Below are 15,662 nucleotides of genomic sequence, written 5' to 3' on the forward strand. Positions count from 1 at the left end.
AACCATTATTTGATTATGACCATTATCAGACTTGCCACTCCCTCATCCCATTTTTTGTGGAAATAACCAAGAGAACATTCATTTTAAATACCTGAAGCTCGCTTACAGCTGCAACATATTCCTCCAAGGATTGATTGGCTGAGCTCCCTTCTAAGGGGTTCCTGATGTTAACAGTCTGATCAATGGTAGTTGTTCCACTCACTCTTAGTTCTGGGAAGATGACCGGCCCACTCCATACCTTTCAAAAGACCAGTTCACGCTTTTTTCACATCCAACTGCCTCTCCTACCTTACCAAGTCAGCATCATTAAAAATCAACCTCATTTACACATTTTGGTAATAGCCAAGCAACAGAATAAGTGACACTTATAGATCCAGCAGTGATGTGCAGGCTGTAAGTGTGTTTAAATACTTATATGCTAGAGGCATGAAGTTGTCTTGGGATAAGACCTGGGATGATGACTGTGAAAAAGAACTCAAAGTAACTGGAGTCTTGATATCGCAGGTGATGGACAAGTACCGAGAGTGGCAGGGAGGGTAACAATGGAAGAAGTAGAGTGAAGACTAGAGGTCAGTTGTGCAAGAAAATGAAATGTTATGATGGAGCAGAGGGCACTTGAAAGAGAAGAGAGCAATGATATTGTGGTGGTGTTGGAATTAAAGGACTCTCTAAATTGCTGGTAGTACAAGAATGAAAGTTTTTATGTGCCCTAATGGCATCAGTCAGAACACACGAGTCCTTGTTCAATTGGGTGTAGCCTTAATCAAATGAGGTCTTGAGAGGGTTTGGTCCAACTCTAAGGTGGTTACCTCTCAAACATGCAAGAGTGTAGGACACTGATATGAAGAGATTGCCAAGTGCTGACAATCGCTGTTTATTGTAATTCAGCTCCAAGACAAGTGCAGATTATGGCCCAGACACATAGAGGTGAGGTCACTGACAAGCATGGGAACTAATGGGAAAGAGCCTTACAAAGCTCCACTTTTACTGAATAACAGGCCAGTTAAAAAAGAAAGTTGGGAGGATATGTTATCCAAGTCTAAATGAATAACAGGCCAGTGAAAAAAGAAAGTTGGGAGGATATGTTATCCAAGTCTAAATAACTTTTTGAAGAATGAAAATGCAGAGGACAGACAAGACATTATATCCAAGGGCAAGGTTGTTTACAACCACAGAAGGTACTGGGAAAAAGACTTCCAATGCTCTTTTGCAATCCCATTAGGTAAAATGTCTAATGAAAAAAAATTAGTTTATGGAAACAATTGTAGTGATGTGAAAGCATGGAAGAATCAAGATGCACTAGAGCACAGGTTTAAGAGAAGTGTTCTACCCCCTTTTGCTGAGGATAGTATAAACTCCATTATATAAAAAATAGCTTTTATAAACCTCAATCACAAGTAAACTACTGGCATTCTGTCCAGAAACATGCATCTCTCCTTGTCATATACAACACTTGACTCGCATAGATCATTATTCGTAATCGATTTTCCTGCGGAGCACCATTCAATAACCTTGACTTTTGGCAAACTGGCAGAAGCAACAGATGGTAGCAGTATGTAGGAACATTTAGGCTGGAGCATTAAGTAATAGTAATAATAAGGAACATTAGGTAGAAGCATTCTACGTGGCCTGTTAAGGGTGAAGCAATAGAGGCTATGAAGAGGCACTGGAGTTCCCTAGATATGGAGAGACTACTGCCATGGACACCCATTTAAGGGAGTTCCACTTTACATTTAAAAGGCCGAGGGAGTGCTTTGACAGTTGCTGAAAGAGGAGTGGTAACTGGGAATACTGGATTCAATAAGCTGCACATGGGCAAGAGTATACATGTGAGGGACTGAGCATTAACATGCATAATTGGCCTGTTGCAATTCACTGGCTTGCACAGAAAAGGTTGTTATATGCAAGTATGTTAAAGGGAGTGGCATTTTTTGGTGAAGTAATGTGTGAAAGTCTGTAATGAACAAATGAAGAAAAAACAGTCTAAAATAAAGTAGCAAGGGTTTAGAAAAGTGGCTTGTTGTGCTGCAATACCTAGAGAAATTAAAAAATGGCACACACATAAGCTAAATAAAACCAGGGCATTGAAAGGTTTAAATACTTACATAGACAAACGATGTGTATGGCATGTGAAAGATGGGATAAAGAAGTGATACTCCTGATCCTACCCACCTAGGTATCATGAGGATTAGTGATAACTGCATACTGAGCCAGCACTTCAGTGGTTGTCAAGCTGCACTCCTCCGATCCAGACAGCCGTCTTTCTTTCTGTCTCAGCCATATGTAGACTGCTGGTATTCTGTCCACAAGCATACAATCTCTCCTTGTTACACACAAAACTTTACTCATGCTACTCAATCATCAAACCCGAGATTTTCCTATGGTGAGAGCTATGCTGTAGCCCACCCTTTCGGCAAAATGGTAGGAGCATCAGGCAGTAGGTTAGGTTAGGTTAGGTTAGGTTAGGTTAGGTTAGGTTAGGTTAGGTTAGGTTGGGTTAGGTTAGGTTGGGTTAGGTTAGGTTGGGTTAGGTTAGGTTAGGTTAGGTTAGGTTAGGTTAGGTTAGGTTAGGTTGGGTTGGGTTGGGTTGGGTTGGGTTGGGTTAGGTTAGGTTAGGTTAGGTTAGGTTAGGTTAGGTTGGGTTAGGTTAGGTTGGGTTAGGTTAGGTTGGGTTAGGTTAGGTTAGGTTAGGTTAGGTTAGGTTAGGTTAGGTTGGGTTAGGTTAGGTTAGGTTGGGTTAGGTTAGGTTAGGTTAGGTTAGGTTAGGTTAGGTTAGGTTAGGCTAGGCTAGGCTAGGCTATGTTAGGTTAGGTCAGGTTAGGTCAGGTTAGGTCAGGTCAGGTCAGTTTAGGTTCCTTTTCCCATTCCTATGCCCAACTAGATCAAAACAAGACCATTATGTAGCAGAAAACCTACCACTAGTTAGCACTCCAGAGATCGTTCCTGCTATGGGACTGCCACGCGTGGTGAAGACATCCACTTCCATGTAGTTTGCACGCCAACTTTCCTGTACATTCTGATCTACAGCATCTAGTAGGAACTCCCGGGTTATGCTGTCTAGTGAGTGGCCATTCACCTGCAAAGTGAAATGCTTAACCAAAAGCAACCACGTACTATTGATTATATTCCTTTACCCCAATATGTCAGAACCACTAAACTCCATTTCCTCTACTATTACAATTATTACCACTGACCACCACTAATCTACAGATATGCCTGCTACTTTGTCTAAAATTATGAAGGCCAACATGACAGTTTTTCGTTCCCAGTTATATGTATTAAATCATGAGCATACAGCCTTGGTTTGCTCACATACATCGACTTAAAGTGCAGGAATATACGAGTTAGTCAACTGTGCACCTGAACCATTCGATAAACAGGAAACCAAATATAGACATCCTATGTATATAACACATGTTTAGTAGCCAGTATAAAGCAGTATTAGCCATATAAAGGACACCAGTTTCATACTGGTTTGCAATGCAAGAAGTATGCCTACTTGAATCCACATTTACAAAGTGATATCCCCTCAAATTCTCAAAAAAATTTCCATTGGTTTAATAATCTTTTTAACATCCCTTTCCAGAATCAGAACTTTGAAGTGTTTTATATCTCAAGTGGTATGATGCAACTCACTCACCTTATGTAAAGTCAGTTCATCAAAATGGGCATTATCAACAGTGAGGGATGCAGCATTTATAAATCCAGTGATAGCTTGCTGACCGGAGTGGTACAACACTGTAGGAAGGGCATCCTTCAGAAGCTGTACCTCTGTCTGCAAGTATCACCAAGTGGTTAATCAACCAGTATCCTGTCATAAAAGAGAATTCTCATGTACGATCAGTAAGGTTTTGACTTTTTTGAAGTATAACCATTATTTGATTATGACCATTATCAGACTTGCCACTCCCTCATCCCATTTTTTGTGGAAATAACCAAGAGAACATTCATTTTAAATACCTGAAGCTCGCTTACAGCTGCAACATATTCCTCCAAGGATTGATTGGCTGAGCTCCCTTCTAAGGGGTTCCTGATGTTAACAGTCTGATCAATGGTAGTTGTTCCACTCCCTCTTAGTTCTGGGAAGATGACTGGCCCACTCCATACCTTTCAAAAGACCAGTTCACGCTTTTTTCATATCCAACTGCCTCTCCTACCTTACCAAGTCAGCATCATTAAAAATCAACCTCATTTACACATTTTGGTAATAGCCAAGCAACAGAATAAGTGACACTTATAGATCCAGCAGTGATGTGCAGGCTGTAAGTGTGTTTAAATAGTTATATGCTACAGGCATGAAGTTGTCTTGGGATAAGACCTGGGATGATGACTGTGAAAAAGAACTCAAAGTAACTGGAGTCTTGATATCGCAGGTGATGGACAAGTACCGAGAGTGGCAGGGAGGGTAACAATGGAAGAAGTAGAGTGAAGACTAGAGGTCAGTTGTGCAAGAAAATGAAATGTTATGATGGAGCAGAGGGCACTGAAAGAGAAGAGAGCAATGATATTGTGGTGGTGTTGGAATTAAAGGACTCACTAAATTGCTGGTAGTACAAGAATGAAAGTTTTTATGTGCCCTAATGGCATCAGTCAGAACACACGAGTCCTTGTTCAATTGGGTGTAGCCTTAATCAAATGAGGTCTTAAGAGGGTTTGGTCCAACTCTAGGTGGTTACCTCTCAAACAAGCAAGAGTGTAGGACACTGACATGAAGAGATTGCCAAGTGCTGACAATCGCTGTTTATTGTAATTCAGCTCCAAGACAAGTGCAGATTATGGCCCAGACACATAGAGGTGAGGTCACTGACAAGCATGGGAACTAATGGGAAAGAGCCTTACAAAGCTCCACTTTTACTGAATAACAGGCCAGTGAAAAAAGAAAGTTGGGAGGATATGTTATCCAAGTCTAAATGAATAACAGGCCAGTGAAAAAAGAAAGTTGGGAGGATATGTTATCCAAATCTAAATGAATAACAGGCCAGTGAAAAAAGAAAGTTGGGAGGATATTGTTATCCAAGTCTAAATGACTTTTTGAAGAATGAAAATGCAGAGGACTGGACATGACATTATATTCAAGGGCAAGGTTGTTTACAACCACAGAAGGTACTGGGAAAAAGACTTGCAATGCTCTTTTGCAATCCCATTAGGTAAAATGTCTAATGAAAAAAAATTAGTTTATGGAAACAATTGTAGTGATGTGAAAGCATGGAAGAATCAAGACGCACTAGAGCACAGGTTTAAGAGAAGTGTTCTACCCCCTTTTGCTGAGGATAGTATAAACTCCATTATATTTAAAATAGCTTTTAAAAACCTCAATCACAAGTAAACTACTGGCATTCTGTCCAGAAACATGCATCTCTCCTTGTCATATACAACACTTGACTCACATAGATCATTATTCGTAATCGATTTTCCTGCGGAGCACCATTCAATAGCCTTGACTTTCGGCAAACTGGCAGAAGCAACAGATGGTAGCAGTATGTAGGAACATTTAGGCTGGAGCATTAGGTATTAGTAATAATAAGGAACATTAGGTAGAAGCCTTCTACGTGGCCTGTTAAGGGTGAAGCAATAGAGGCTATGAAGTGGCACTGGAGTTCCCTAGATATGGAGAGACTACTGCCATGGACACCCATTTAAGGGAGTTCCACTTTACATTTAAAAGGCCAAGCGAGTGCTTTGACAGTTGCTGAAAGAGGAGTGGTAACTGGGAATACTGGATTCAATAAGCTGCACATGGGCAAGAGTATACATGTGAGGGACTGAGCATTAACATGCATAATTGGCCTGTTGCAATTCACTGGCTTGCAAGTATGTTAAAGGGAGTGGCAGGTGGAATGCCATTTTTTGGTGAAGTAAAGTGTGAAAGTCTGTAATGAACAAATGAAGAAAAAACAGTCTAAAATAAAGTAGCAAGAGGAAGAGGGTTTAGAAAAGTGGCTTGTTGTGCTGCAATACCTAGAGAAATTAAAAAATGGCATACACATAAGCTAAATAAAACCAGGGCATTGAAAGGTTTAAATACTTACATAGACAAACGATGTGTATGGCATGTGAAAGATGGGATAAAGAAGTGATACTCCTGATCCTACCCACCTAGGTATCATGAGGATTAGTGATAACTGCATACTGAGCCAGCACTTCAGTGGTTGTCAAGCTGCACTCCTCCGATCCAGACAGCCGTCTTTCTTTCTGTCTCAGCCATATGTAGACTGCTGGTATTCTGTCCACAAGCATACAATCTCTCCTTGTTACACACAAAACTTTACTCATGCTACTCAATCATCAAACCCGAGATTTTCCTATGGTGAGAGCTATGCTGTAGCCCACCCTTTCGGCAAAATGGTAGGAGCATCAGGCAGTAGGTTAGGTTAGGTTAGGTTAGGTTAGGTTAGGTTAGGTTAGGTTAGGTTGGGTTAGGTTAGGTTGGGTTAGGTTAGGTTGGGTTAGGTTAGGTTAGGTTGGGTTAGGTTAGGTTAGGTTAGGTTAGGTTAGGTTGGGTTGGGTTGGGTTGGGTTGGGTTGGGTTAGGTTAGGTTAGGTTAGGTTAGGTTGGGTTAGGTTAGGTTGGGTTAGGTTAGGTTGGGTTAGGTTAGGTTAGGTTAGGTTAGGTTAGGTTAGGTTAGGTTAGGTTAGGTTGGGTTAGGTTAGGTTAGGTTGGGTTAGGTTAGGTTAGGTTAGGTTAGGTTAGGTTAGGTTAGGCTAGGCTAGGCTAGGCTAGGTTAGGTTAGGTCAGGTTAGGTCAGGTTAGGTCAGGTCAGGTCAGTTTAGGTTCCTTTTCCCATTCCTATGCCCAACTAGATCAAAACAAGACCATTATGTAGCAGAAAACCTACCACTAGTTAGCACTCCAGAGATCGTTCCTGCTATGGGACTGCCACGCGTGGTGAAGACATCCACTTCCATGTAGTTTGCACGCCAACTTTCCTGTACATTCTGATCTACAGCATCTAGTAGGAACTCCCGGGTTATGCTGTCTAGTGAGTGGCCATTCACCTGCAAAGTGAAATGCTTAACCAAAAGCAACCACGTACTATTGATTATATTCCTTTACCCCAATATGTCAGAACCACTAAACTCCATTTCCTCTACTATTACAATTATTACCACTGACCACCACTAATCTACAGATATGCCTGCTACTTTGTCTAAAATTATGAAGGCCAACATGACAGTTTTTCGTTCCCAGTTATATGTATTAAATCATGAGCATACAGCCTTGGTTTGCTCACATACATCGACTTAAAGTGCAGGAATATACGAGTTAGTCAACTGTGCACCTGAACCATTCGATAAACAGGAAACCAAATATAGACATCCTATGTATATAACACAACATGTTTAGTAGCCAGTATAAAGCAGTATTAGCCATATAAAGGACACCAGTTTCATACTGGTTTGCAATGCAAGAAGTATGCCTACTTGAATCCACATTTACAAAGTGATATCCCCTCAAATTCTCAAAAAAATTTCCATTGGTTTAATAATCTTTTTAACATCCCTTTCCAGAATCAGAACTTTGAAGTGTTTTATATCTCAAGTGGTATGATGCAACTCACTCACCTTATGTAAAGTCAGTTCATCAAAATGGGCATTATCAACAGTGAGGGATGCAGCACTTATAAATCCAGTGATAGCTTGCTGACCGGAGTGGTACAACACTGTAGGAAGGGCATCCTTCAGAAGCTGTACCTCTGTCTGCAAGTATCACCAAGTGGTTAATCAACCAGTATCCTGTCATAAAAGAGAATTCTCATGTACGATCAGTAAGGTTTTGACTTTTTTGAAGTATAACCATTATTTGATTATGACCATTATCAGACTTGCCACTCCCTCATCCCATTTTTTGTGGAAATAACCAAGAGAACATTCATTTTAAATACCTGAAGCTCGCTTACAGCTGCAACATATTCCTCCAAGGATTGATTGGCTGAGCTCCCTTCTAAGGGGTTCCTGATGTTAACAGTCTGATCAATGGTAGTTGTTCCACTCCCTCTTAGTTCTGGGAAGATGACCTGCCCACTCCATACCTTTCAAAAGACCAGTTCACGCTTTTTTCATATCCAACTGCCTCTCCTACCTTACCAAGTCAGCATCATTAAAAATCAACCTCATTTACACATTTTGGTAATAGCCAAGCAACAGAATAAGTGACACTTATAGATCCAGCAGTGATGTGCAGGCTGTAAGTGTGTTTAAATAGTTATATGCTACAGGCATGAAGTTGTCTTGGGATAAGACCTGGGATGATGACTGTGAAAAAGAACTCAAAGTAACTGGAGTCTTGATATCGCAGGTGATGGACAAGTACCGAGAGTGGCAGGGAGGGTAACAATGGAAGAAGTAGAGTGAAGACTAGAGGTCAGTTGTGCAAGAAAATGAAATGTTATGATGGAGCAGAGGGCACTTGAAAGAGAAGAGAGCAATGATATTGTGGTGGTGTTGGAATTAAAGGACTCTCTAAATTGCTGGTAGTACAAGAATGAAAGTTTTTATGTGCCCTAATGGCATCAGTCAGAACACACGAGTCCTTGTTCAATTGGGTGTAGCCTTAATCAAATGAGGTCTTGAGAGGGTTTGGTCCAACTCTAAGGTGGTTACCTCTCAAACATGCAAGAGTGTAGGACACTGATATGAAGAGATTGCCAAGTGCTGACAATCGCTGTTTATTGTAATTCAGCTCCAAGACAAGTGCAGATTATGGCCCAGACACATAGAGGTGAGGTCACTGACAAGCATGGGAACTAATGGGAAAGAGCCTTACAAAGCTCCACTTTTACTGAATAACAGGCCAGTTAAAAAAGAAAGTTGGGAGGATATGTTATCCAAGTCTAAATGAATAACAGGCCAGTGAAAAAAGAAAGTTGGGAGGATATGTTATCCAAGTCTAAATAACTTTTTGAAGAATGAAAATGCAGAGGACTGACAAGACATTATATCCAAGGGCAAGGTTGTTTACAACCACAGAAGGTACTGGGAAAAAGACTTGCAATGCTCTTTTGCAATCCATTAGGTAAAATGTCTAATGAAAAAAAATTAGTTTATGGAAACAATTGTAGTGATGTGAAAGCATGGAAGAATCAAGACGCACTAGAGCACAGGTTTAAGAGAAGTGTTCTACCCCCTTTTTGCTGAGGATAGTATAAACTCCATTATATAAAAAAATAGCTTTTAAAAACCTCAACTACAAGTACACTACTGGCATTCTGTCCAGAAACATGCATCTCTCCTTGTCATATACAACACTTGACTCGCATAGATCATTATTCGTAATCGATTTTCCTGCGGAGCACCATTCAATAGCCTTGACTTTTGGCAAACTGGCAGAAGCAACAGATGGTAGCAGTATGTAGGAACATTTAGGCTGGAGCATTAGGTATTAGTAATAATAAGGAACATTAGGTAGAAGCATTCTACGTGGCCTGTTAAGGGTGAAGCAATAGAGGCTATGAAGAGGCACTGGAGTTCCCTAGATATGGAGAGACTACTGCCATGGACACCCATTTAAGGGAGTTCCACTTTACATTTAAAAGGCCGAGGGAGTGCTTTGACAGTTGCTGAAAGAGGAGTGGTAACTGGGAATACTGGATTCAATAAGCTGCACATGGGCAAGAGTATACATGTGAGGGACTGAGCATTAACATGCATAATTGGCCTGTTGCAATTCACTGGCTTGCACAGAAAAGGTTGTTATATGCAAGTATGTTAAAGGGAGTGGCATTTTTTGGTGAAGTAATGTGTGAAAGTCTGTAATGAACAAATGAAGAAAAAACAGTCTAAAATAAAGTAGCAAGGGTTTAGAAAAGTGGCTTGTTGTGCTGCAATACCTAGAGAAATTAAAAAATGGCACACACATAAGCTAAATAAAACCAGGGCATTGAAAGGTTTAAATACTTACATAGACAAATGATGTGTATGGCATGTGAAAGATGGGATAAAGAAGTGATACTCCTGATCCTACCCACCTAGGTATCATGAGGATTAGTGATAACTGCATACTGAGCCAGCACTTCAGTGGTTGTCAAGCTGCACTCCTCCGATCCAGACAGCCGTCTTTCTTTCTGTCTCAGCCATATGTAGACTGCTGGTATTCTGTCCACAAGCATACAATCTCTCCTTGTTACACACAAAACTTTACTCATGCTACTCATTCATCAAACCCAAGATTTTCCTATGGTGAGAGCTATGCTGTAGCCCACCCTTTCGGCAAAATGGTAGGAGCAACAGACAGCAGGCAGGAGGTTAGGTGAGGTTAGGTTAGGTTAGGTTAGGTTAGGTTAGGTTAGGTTAGGTCAGGTCAGGTCAGGTTAGGTGTCATTGAGTAAATACTCCAGGTGCAAATGTAGGTTGGGCCACAAACTTCATTTCTCTGAAAATTAGCTAGTCCAGTTAGGTCACCTGGCATGACCTGCCACAAAGTCAAGTAGCTGTCAGTTGGGTAACTCAAGAGACACTGGGTCACTACACTTTCTTGGTCCTTCCAGTAATAAACTGTGGTGTCAATCATCTTTACATACCCAGCTAAAGAATCTTTCCATTTAAATTACAGCAGGAATAGGCAACTTATACAAATATGGCTATGGTTCCCACAAGGAAAGATGTACTATAATGAAAATGACAATATAAAATAAAGAAATTCAAGACTGTGCAAAATAAAGAGGTTAAGGGGCAACTGAAATGTGTGAAAGAGCCTGCATGTACAATAGCTATCATAGCCCTTGGACCCCTTTTATGGAACTCCCGCAGCTTCAAGGCTGTACTCCACATAGGAATGGGGATGTTATGGAATAGAGTAAAAAGGTCCTCAATGAGACTGGATTTCTTTGGTTCAATGATGTTACAGTCTTACCAAACAAGACTTCTTGCTTTTGGCGTATCGAATTGCCTGGAGAGTCCAGTAAATTCATCTTATTTCATACAAAATTACATTTTTATGCATCTTTTCAAAATAGTCAGTGTTGTATGTATCAAAGCCCTGGAAAACTTAGTTTTTGGAAAACCGTTTTATTCACCCCTTCATCAAACTGCCCATAAACATTAAAAAATCACAGTAGCATCAAACATGCTCAACACAAATAATGTAACGAGTTTACCCCAGACGCTTCACATGCCCTGATTCAATCCAGTGACAGCACGTCAACCCCGGTATACCACATCGATCCAATTCACTCTATTCCTTGCCCTCCTTTCACCCTCCTGCATGTTCAGGCCCCGATCACTCAAAATCTTTTTCACTCCATCTTTCCACCTCCAATTTGGTCTCCCACTTCTCCTCGTTCCCTCCACCTCCGACACATATATCCTCTTGGTCAATCTTTCCTCACTCATTCTCTCCATATGCCCAAACCATTTCAAAACACCCTCTTCTGCTCTCTCAACCACGCTCTTTTTATTTCCACACATCTCTCTTACCTTTACATTACTTACTCGATCAAACCACCTCACACCACACATTGTCCTCAAACATCTCATTTCCAGCACATCCATCCTCCTGCGCACAACTCTATCCATAGCCCACGCCTCGCAACCATACAACATTGTTGGAACCACTATTCCTTCAAACATAAGGAGAGATAGGTAGTATGTTTGAGGAAAGGAACCTGGATGTCTTGGCTCTGAGTGAAACGAAGCTCAAGGGTAAAGGGGAAGAGTGGTTTGGGAATGTCTTGGGAGTAAAGTCAGGGGTTGGTGAGAGGACAAGAGCAAGGGAAAGAGTAGCAGTGCTCCTGAAACAGGAGTTGTGGGAGTATGTGATAGAATGTAAGAAAGTAAATTCTCAATTAATATGGGTAAAACTGAAAGTTCATGGAGAGAGATGGGTGATTATTGGTGCATATGCACCTGGGCATGAGAAGAAAGATCATGAGAGGCAAGTGTTTTGGGAGCAGCTGAATGAGTATGTTAGTGGTTTTGATGCACAAGACCGGGTTATAATGATGGGTGATTTGAATGCAAAGGTGAGTAATGTGGCAGTTGAGGGAATAATTGGTATACATGGGGTGTTCAGTGTTGTAAATGGAAATGGTGAAGAGCTTGTAGATTTATGTGCTGAAAAAGGACTGGTGATTGGGAATACCTGGTTTAAAAAGCGAGATATACATAAGTATACGTATGTAAGTAGGAGAGATGGCCAGAGAGCATTATTGGATTACGTGTTAATTGACAGGCGCGCGAGAGAGAGACTTTTGGATGTTAATGTGCTGAGAGGTGCAACTGGAGGGATGTCTGATCATTATCTTGTGGAGGCTAAGGTGAAGATTTGTATGGGTTTTCAGAAAAGAAGAGTGAATGTTGGGGTGAAGAGGGTGGTGAGAGTAAGTGAGCTTGGGAAGGAGACTTGTGTGAGGAAGTACCAGGAGAGACTGAGTACAGAATGGAAAAAGGTGAGAACAATGGAAGTAAGGGGAGTGGGGGAGGAATGGGATGTATTTAGGGAATCAGTGATGGATTGCGCAAAAGATGCTTGTGGCATGAAAAGAGTAGAGGGTGGGTTGATTAGAAAGGGTAGTGAGTGGTGGGATGAAGAAGTTAGATTATTAGTGAAAGAGAAGAAAGATGCATTTGGACGATTTTTGCATGGAAAAAATGCAACTGAGTGGGAGATGTATAAAAGAAAGAGACAGGAGGTCAAGAGAAAGGTGCAAGAGGTGAAAAAGAGGGCAAATGAGAGTTGGGGTGAGAGAGTATCATTAAATTTCAGGGAGAATAAAAAGATGTTCTGGAAGGAGGTAAATAAAGTGCGTAAGACAAGGGAGCAAATGGGAACTTCAGTGAAGGGCGCAAATGGGGAGGTGATAACAAGTACACAGAATACTTTATATAAATTTCTATGTTAAACAAGTTGCTTACCCTCCACTCTGATTGCTTCAAATATGTAAGATGCAGATAATGTTTGTATTCCATCCAGTGTGAGCCTGGTAGAAAACAGGTGATCCACATCTTGGCCATCCACTAGTCCGGACACCTGGAACGATGTGGATCTTAAAGAAAAGTAATCTTGTAAAGGTGTAATCTCAATCATAATTTAAGGGTGAATTCTCATAATCCAAAAAAAAAAAAAAAAAAACTTTTTGCAGCCATTCTACTTTGTTTCACCGTCTGCATAACAAGGCAGACACCACAGGATTGTTTTGTCCATTGTTGTCATCCCCCAGGAGTCACATTTTAACCTTCAATGTAACTGATAACTTAAGTAAATTTCCTTTTAATTCCCGAATGCTATTTCCTACATTAGCAAAGTGGAGCCAGAAAAATATTTAGAACGGCTGCATCCAGTCACACCTGCTCTCTTGTTGTCATGTGTTACGCACCGAAGCCACAGCTCCCTATCCATAACCAGGCCACACAGACTTTCCACGGTTTACCCTAGATGCTGGGGTTCAGTCAACCAACTGCACAACATTGTTCCAAATCACGCTATCCTAAGCATGCTTTTCACCCTCCAGCATGTTCAAGCCCCAGTCACTCAAAATCTTTTTACTCCATCCTCTGATCTCCAGTTTAGTTCCCCCCATCCGAGAGGTAGCACCAGGAAACAAAGATGGGCCCATCCACATACATGTACATATACATACACAGACATATACACACGTACATTTTCATACATGTTTGCCTTCATCCATTCCTAGGACTACACCACATTTGTTCACACTCAGTCTCAAGCAGATTTCTTTCAGTCTATAAAGAACTGAATAGCATATGACAAACAACCTTCTTAAATTTGCTTGATCTGCAGCTTTACGTATCAATCAAATTCAGTCTTCGGCCGGTAAATTTTACAGTTTTCCAGGACCTAAAGAACCAGGTTTCAGTTTAATGCCACTAATAGAATTTTTTTTTAGCAAGGAATTTGACCTTATTTCTAAAGATAACTAACTTGGACATGAAACTTTCTATTTTTGACATTATTTCCAAACAACTTTTCGAACCACTCTTATTTCACTTGGTAACTACAATGCATTCTTAGCAAAAACTTTCTTGGATCATTCTTCAAATGCACTCAACCATTTAATTTAGTGTATAGCCAGACTGCTTGAGCAATAATACTTAGTGTATTGAGAGTACAATCATTAAAACATTTCAGTTTACCAATCAAGTGATTTAATTTGGCAATATTGGTAATCTCCATGTGAAAATAGTAATTTCATAAAGCTATACAAATAATTTTCATAACTGCTGTATTTTACAAATTACAATCTAAGCAAATGTTTTATAGTTTCTTCAAAGAAAATGTGGCACAGAAATAACATGCCCCTATTGAAGGCAATCTTGTATGAAAGAAATAAAGTACAAGGAAAAGTAAATAGAAGTTGAATAGGGCTCTACAAGTGTTCGTAGACCTGACTTTTAAAGGTGTAAATTTTCTGTCGTGAAGAAGGCAAGACAAAGGAGGAAGAGCCATTTGTAAGATGTAGGTATTTTAACACTTACCAAGCGACCAGTCTCTACACATACACTATGGGAAGGAATGGCCTGCTGTGTAGCTTTTATCCAAGCATTTGGAGCAGGAACACATGCAGACTGTTCATGAGAACTGTCACCAAAATAATTCCTGTATCTGTAGGAGAGTGAGAATGGCAACAAAGTGATGGCTGTGAAGAGAGTCAAAGCCAGACAAGTTAATAACACTGAAGGCTTTCAATTCTTCCTCTGTACTAAACAGGTGGAGGAAGAGCCACTAGAGATGTGTAGATGAAACCCTTGTAGATGTGATAACTGCTCACAAGAAAAACAATTAGGGCGCCTATACAACATTCCCAGCTTTAGGGAAGCAGAATTTGCCATGTTGATTATGTGGGATTTCTAGGAAAGAGTGGAGTATAAGGCTATTCTCAACATCTTTTCGTTACTCTAGGGTTGAATGGTGGAAGAAATTGCATTAGAAGCACCATTTCATTAATTAGGTTGCTGCTTCTCATCTCTAAGATGCTGCAAAGGTCCAAAATAAGTAGATATATTTTCAGTACGAGAAAGGGAATGAGCATAAGGAGTAGTATATAGGAAGGGTTGAAGTACTGAAAGTGTAAATTAGGTTTGAAATAGATGAAATATTTACCATCATAGAACCTAGATCATTTTTAAAACCATATACAGAAACTTGGGTGGTTATTGCTACTACACACCAGAGTTGTTTCTGCAGATTTTTCAAGTGCCATCTTTATACTAAACCTTCCACCTTACCTTTGTCATTCCCACAAAATATAGAAATATGAAGCTTAGTAATCATGAAATCTCACCAAAACATCACCAAATATGGAGATGGGGGCTGTGTAAACAAGGTTGTCTGCTATGATATCATCTCTGGTCACAACTACCAAGTCACATACCGTCACGCCACCCACCGACACTAGAAAAAGTAAATTAATTTGGAGGATGTAAATTTACAAAATACCACAACCAATATTCAAAAAGTGCTAAAAGTAAAGTTACACCACTTATGGATTTGCTCTCATAAGATACACCACCCCTATATGGGTGAAGATACTTACTTTAAGTGTTTTGGCAACCAAATGCTACATGAAAAAAGGAATGACCATTCAGAGACTTAGTACTTCATAAGACATCAAATAATCTAACAAAACAGTAAAAAGAACGATCTAAAAAAAAAAGCCAGCAAAGCCAAACAAATCTAACCAAACACTGATGTAGGAAATGCATATTAAG

At 40.3% G+C, this 15,662-nt stretch overlaps 1 protein-coding gene across 1 annotated transcript in view; it reads right to left on the reverse strand.

Annotated features, from left to right (window-relative positions):
* Nucleotides 1-15,376, reverse strand: part of LOC139745978 (uncharacterized) — a 190,255-nt gene extending 174,879 nt beyond the window's left edge. Inside the window, 8 exon segments of the mRNA XM_071656739.1 lie at nucleotides 2,917-3,076; nucleotides 3,641-3,775; nucleotides 3,961-4,107; nucleotides 6,836-6,995; nucleotides 7,563-7,697; nucleotides 7,883-8,029; nucleotides 12,849-12,963; nucleotides 15,236-15,376. The gene's annotated coding sequence lies outside the window, so the exon portion shown is untranslated.
* Nucleotides 15,377-15,662: the final 286 nt, after the last annotated feature.

Source organism: Panulirus ornatus, chromosome 63 (assembly GCF_036320965.1).
Source record: "Panulirus ornatus isolate Po-2019 chromosome 63, ASM3632096v1, whole genome shotgun sequence".
NCBI classification, from domain to species: domain Eukaryota; kingdom Metazoa; phylum Arthropoda; class Malacostraca; order Decapoda; family Palinuridae; genus Panulirus; species Panulirus ornatus.